Genomic DNA, 6,850 nt, shown 5'->3' on the forward strand with positions numbered 1-6,850 from the left:
GAGGGTCATTCCTGCCCAGTGATTTCAGACACCTGTCCCCTTAGCAAGGAGCAATCTTGTGCTGAGAAAAATGACACCAAAGAGACAAATGTGTCTAATAATAACAGTGAAATTTCTTGTCTGCTTCCTTTCTTGATGAGACCTAATGCACGGTTTCACTTTGTCAGTGTCAGAATCAGCCCTAGTGATCAAAAGACAAAGTGATCGCTGCTAGTATTTCATATTTAAATGCTTGCTTAGTGTATTGTATTTTTTTCTCATGGTTTGGCAGTATTATTCAATAGGCCTATAGCTTCCAGTTTTAATGTGATATTGTTTTTTTGTGAGGCGTTGTAGAATGCTTCAAAAATGTCAGATTTCGGTTTAATATGAAACCTCAAAGGATGTGAACTCTGCTCAGATCTCCTCTGACTGACACCTGTGAGGTTTGAGTGGGGATCCTGCCATGTCATCTGCTGATGTCATTAAAGGACCTGAAGGTTGCCAGGTTACCGATGGTGGTGGCACGTCTGATGGCATCCATCACCAAGCAAAGTGGGTGAGATTACACCAGACAATTTCCTGAATGTCGGATTTTTCTCCGTATCTGCTCCATGGTCCAGCATGCTGCTTTCAGAGCCATTCTAACCACCCTGGGCAGATAACACTGCACAGGGGTGATCGGAGATCAAAGACAGGAAGTTATAGGGAGATGTCATTTTGCACCGTTACGAAACGAACACTGCAGTTCATAACATGCTTTCACTGAAATCTTCCATGCGTCTTTTCTGTTCAGGGTTGATGAACTCCATCCTGGCCTTTGTCACAAAACCACCTGCCCGTTTTTTAGACCTTTCCATTTGCATTATATAATATCATTTTCAAACTCCTTCTGGAAATGTGTTTAAAGCAACTACATCACCCTCAACCTCCCGTCTCTCCATTCAATTATGTGAATATTAGCCTAGTGACCTAAATATGGTTGGACACAGCTACGCTGCATCTATCGGAGTGAGATCTGCAGTGTGTGGCCTCTTCCTGAGTCGTGGAGATTGCGGGACGTCCCCCATCTCACTCTCTCTAGCGCCAAGCACTCAGTGCATCGCTAAAGCTGAGCGCTAGCCTGGATGCACATGGTGGTCTGGGCTGTTCGGCTGTATATAGTGCACGAGGGTGAGGAAGTCTGTGAGTAAGGCCAAGACATAAAAAGTACCAGCGCCTCCACGCAGCAGCATGTATTTGTTTGCTGTAGCATGTGAAAGCGTAAAACCAGCAAATTAGTTCTGCAAAGTTGAAGTCTAAGTCCTCCATAATTCATGTGTGCGTTGTTTTCTGGGTCAAGTGTCCCACATGTGCACTTCATAGGGTGTTTTATTAGCGTATAGTTGAGACTCACAAGTGTGTGGTGGTCACTCTGAGAAATGTGTGACGTCGGATTGGCCACAAAGCGGTGGCATGTGGAGGCATTTGTGTGTAGACATGATATTGCAGTCACGTACAGAATGCTCAGTACTTTCATTCAGTACGTTCTTCTAAATCCACTTAATCCATTTCAGGGTCGTTGGGGAGCAGAGCCGTCCCTGCAGCACAGGACACAAGACGGGGACCACGGATGAGACGACGATCCATCGCAGTGCTCAGTATTTCAAATTTATAAAACATGGGAGCTGCAGTTCAAACAGCATTCCAAAATTCGTTCTAATGAAATAGCATAGTTGGTATGCACTGATGATGAATGTATTCATTAAAGCTTAAGTGACGTGTCCGTGTCCAAGTCTCTTCTTTATTTTGTTTTCATTGGTTACTTGGTGTTTGATATTTGCTTAGGGCATATTTAATATGCAGAGGCAGGACACAAGAGGGTGTCTTCATACTGTCCTCTCAGAAGGAGCGATGCATTAAGTACAGAACTGTGCTGAAATCAACCCAGCCTAATGTTTTGTATTGTGTCATCAACCCACAGAGGTACATACAGATATGCTAACAACGTCTTCTTTTGTGCTTGTCTCTCTACCACTCTCTGTCTCTCTCTCTCTCTCTCTCTGTCTATATCCCCACCTTCCCCCAACACATACTCCCACTCTTGCTGTGCACACCCCCATGCAACCTATTTTGGGCCTTTCATTTGGGGCTCAAAGAAGCTGTGTTACTCACCATCACTCGCCTCCTCTTCCTCTAACAGCTCATCTGCACACCCCTGCAATGTGCACGCAGATGGTACAGTCCAACTGCACTCCTGCTCGCCCCCGCTCGCAGCTCTCACTCTCTCCTTATAAGGGCAAAATGCATTGAGAAAGACAGGGAAAAGGGGCTGTACCAGCTTACACTGGCAGGTAGGGGGACAGTGGCTCTATTAAATACTGAGAGAGAGAGAGAGAGAGAGAGAGAGAGAGAGAGAGAGAGAGAGAGAGAGAGAGAGAGAGCAAAAGAGAGAGAGAGAAATGGTCCTGAAAGGACAGCGCCCAGATTCCCATTGTAAGGGAGACTGTGCCCCATGTCCTACTGTGATGGTGTGAAAGAAGACGGACATTGAGACTGCTCTATGTGTCCTTTGGGTAAACCCACTGTAAGCTTTCCACGTGTTTACTATTATTCACATCCTAATTGATGTGAATAAATGATTTAAAGATTTAAACAGCAGAAACACACAGTCTGTAATGGAGGCTGAGCTGATCTAAATGGCAAGGATGTAGCCCCCTGGTAGGTGACCTATGCTCCAGTAATAGGGAGGCCTGACTGATTTGTGTACATTGTATGTACACACGCACACACACACACATACAGCTTGTTTCACCATGTGACACTATTACACAATAATTGTTTCTTCTACTAGTCAAATGGCAAGAACTCTTTCAGAACTCTTATGTTGAATATGTTTTAAGTTCAGTGTCATAAAGTCTGTGTGTGTGTGTGTGTGTGTGTGTGTGTGTGTGTGTGTGTGTGTGTGTGTGTGTGTGTGTGTGTGTGTGTGTGTGTGTGTTTACTCAAAAAAATCTAAAAAGAGCCAAAAGAATTCCATTTGGCAGTCAAGACTTAGCTTAGATTTGAGTGTATGAGTGCTTGTGTCAGCTTAGATTTGAGTGTATGAGTGCTTGTGTCAGCTTAGATTTGAGTGTATGAGTGGCTATGTAAGATTAGATGTGAGTGTATGAATGTGTGCGTAAGGTTAGAGAGTATGAGTGTGTTTGTAATCTTAGATTTGAGTGTATGAGTGTGTGGTTAAGCTTAGATTTGTGTGCATAGGTGTATGTTTATGCACACGTGTAAATAGTCATTTCAACAATGTAAATATCTCACAAAGATTATAAAACATGACTGGTGTGTGTGTACGCGTACGCGTGTGTGCATGCGCTTATGAGCAATCTTGTTTTATGATGGTGCAGGTGACCCCGTGGCACTGAGCCACTGTACCAGATTCTGTATGGCCAGCGTTGACTGATGACCATCGCTAATCGCGTGTGGTGTGTGTGACAGCCATGACACGGCAGGCAGAGCAGCACACAGGTAGTTTTGAGGGAGGCTAAGGAGAGACACACCACCCATTACCAAACCTGCTCTAATGATCTCTCATCACCAGCACTCAAGGCTGAACTCTCACATCACGGGGAGTCAGCATCACGGCTCTTCAGCAGACAAACCAGCACATAATTTAACCGTTTCACCTTTGAATACTAAACAGCACCAGTCAGTCCAGTTATGTTGTTTTAAGAATAAACAGTATGGCATAGACACAGTGTCTGTTCATTTCATTCAGGTTAAAATTGTAGTTTTTATGCTTGATGTATTAAAGCAATGAGAAGTCACCTAACTACACTGTGAGAATGGTGCATTTCTACACGCTTCCTTTGAATCACTTAACTACATTAGGCTATTACAAGGTAGCAGTAAATATAAAATAGGTATTTCCTTTTTGGGACATCAAACCACCTTACTGTCCTCTTAACCCTTTGGTGATATCTTTGGTGATATATTACGTTTAATGTTAACTGGCTGTAAGGTTCTCTACTGCCCCCTGGGTTATTATATGATGGCTGTAAATTGTTGAGATTGAGACAGTGCGTCTGTAAGGAGCATATTGGTGTAGGGCGGTTAATGATGTAATGAGTGTCTGCTGTTAGCTTCGTGTGATGGCAGTGTTGCTGGACTGCTAAAAGATGCCCAGTTGTCTCATTGATGTGTGTATCAGTGACTGCTGAAATCCTCTGACTCCTGTGATTGTGTACTACAGGATGTACTGTCTATGTAGTGTGACAATCTTGGTTTCTTATCATGGTGAATCAAAGTCATATTAATGCAAATGACTCTCACCACGTAACCCATGGATGAGACACAAGAAAAGGGGAGAGAAGCAAGAGAAATGTGGGTGGTAATCTGTGCTGCTTCCGTGCTACACTACAGGTGTGTGTGTGTGTGTGTGTGTGTGTGTGTGTGTGTGTGTGTGTGTGTGTGTCTGCATGTGTGTTTATGCATGGGGTACAGAGAGGGTTTAGTAATTGGGAATCAGTAGCAGCTTGATATCTTCACAAAACATCTGCTCTGCTGATTTTGGTCAGCCGTGCAAAATTGCTAAGGTGATGTATGAAGGAAAGAGCGAGAGAGAGAGAGAGAGAGAGAGAGAGAGAGGGAGAGAGAGAATATGCAATGCTTAGTGATTCACTATTCTTTCTTAGCATGTGCAAGCTACAGAGTGAGGGGTGTTGCACAGCCAGAACACAAAGAGCCTCAGTAACCTTCACACCATCAGCACGTCATGCTATAGCCTACAAAGATGTGTGTGCACAGGGACGGAGCCCAGGCAGAGAAAGGCTGCTGTGAATGATTTGTAGAGGCAGTACTGTGCCTGTAGAAGATGACACGACTCCACAGCAGTGGGAAACAGCACCGGTCCATTGTATTCAAAGGATTTCTTCATCAGTCCCACCATGGTGTTCTAAGAAAATAAAGTCATTGCTTCTATCTCTGCTCCTCTCTGCCTGGGTATCCATGGTGTGTGGAAGCATATGCATATTTGGAATATGGAGCAGATGCATGTAAAAATGCAGCTAAATGCAGAGGCCAGTTGTTTGTGGGCTGCAGACATCCTGTATGCTTGACTGGGCACTGCTGAGGTGGGGAAACAGCAGGAGTAAGACACACTCACAGTGGAGCGTCACGCAGTATCACAGCAGATAATGCCAGCAGTGCCACTAAGATGGGTGAACGAGAGGTTATTCACAATGACTATTTTGAGCTCTCAGTATGCTTGGCATGTGTGTGTGTGTGTGTGTGTGTGTGTGTGTGTGTGTGTGTGTGTGTGCGCGCGCGCATTTCCCTGTGTGTTTCTATGTGCATGTGTGTGTTTCTCTCTGTGTGTGGAATAGGCCTGTCCCGAGGTTAGAAAACAGCAGCTGTTCACATGCAGTAAGATCCGTATGGGCCAGACACAGCCTGCACACACAGTCCTGCACACACAGTCCTGCACACACACACACACACACACACACACACACACACACACACACACACACACACACACACACACACAGTCCTGCACACACACACACACACACACACACACACACACACACACACACACACACACACACACACACACACACACACACAGCTCTGCACACACAGCCCTGCACACACACACACACAGCCCTGCACACACAGCCCTACACACACACACACACACACACACACACACACACACACACACACACACACACACACACACAAAGCCCTGCACACACAGCCCTGCACGCGCACACACACATACAAACACACACACATACACACACACACACATAGCCCTGCACACACAGCCCTGCACGCGCACACACACACACACACACACACACACACACACACACACACACACACACACACACACACACACACACACACACACACACACACACACACACACATGCTGCTCCTCCTACCCATGACCTCATACTGTTGTCTAAGTAAAATTATTTAATTTAGGATTAATGAAGAGGCCATGAAATTTGATCATGTGATGTGACAAATAACATTAAAAGGAGAGTTAAGAAAGGACATTTCAGCTAATTGCTTTTTGGACCTGTGGTGTGATCTGTGGACACATTCATGAACAGGAGAATGGGAATGTTCCTAAAGTCTTCTGTGTGGCGATTGTTAGAGTTTTGTGTGGTCGGTGTGTAAGAGTGTGAGAGTGATGAATATGTGTGAGTGGTGGATGTGTGAGTGGTGGATGTGTGAGTGGTGGATGTGTGTGTGTGTGGTGGATGTGTGGTGGATGTGTGTGTGTGGTGGATGTGTGTGTGAGTGGTGGATGTGTGTGTGGTGGATTTGTGTGTGGTGGATGTGTGTGTGAGTGGTGGATGTGTGTGTGTGGTGGATGTGTGTGTATGTGTGTGTGTGTGTGTGTGTGTGTGGTGGATGTGTGTGTGGTGAATGTGTGAGTGGTGGATGTGTGTGTGTGTGGTGGATGTGTGAGTGGTGGATGTGTGAGTGTGTGGTGGATGTGTGTGTGTGTGTGGTGGATGTGTGTGTGTGGTGGATGTGTGTGTGTGTGGTGGATGTGTGTGTGTGTGGTGGATGTGTGAGTGGTGGATGTGTGTGTGTGTGGTGGATGTGTGTGTGTGGTGGATGTGTGAGTGGTGGATGTGTGTGTGTGTGGTGAATGTGTGAGTGGTGGATGTGTGTGTGTGGTGGATGTGTGTGTATGTGTGTGTGTGTGTGTGTGGTGGATGTGTGTGTGGTGAATGTGTGAGTGGTGGATGTGTGTGTGTGTGGTGGATGTGTGAGTGGTGGATGTGTGAGTGTGTGGTGGATGTGTGTGTGTGTGGTGGATGTGTGTGTGATGGATGTGTGTGTGTGTGGTGGATGTGTGTGTGTGTGGTGG

Source organism: Brachyhypopomus gauderio, chromosome 6 (assembly GCF_052324685.1).
Source record: "Brachyhypopomus gauderio isolate BG-103 chromosome 6, BGAUD_0.2, whole genome shotgun sequence".
NCBI lineage: Eukaryota > Metazoa > Chordata > Actinopteri > Gymnotiformes > Hypopomidae > Brachyhypopomus > Brachyhypopomus gauderio.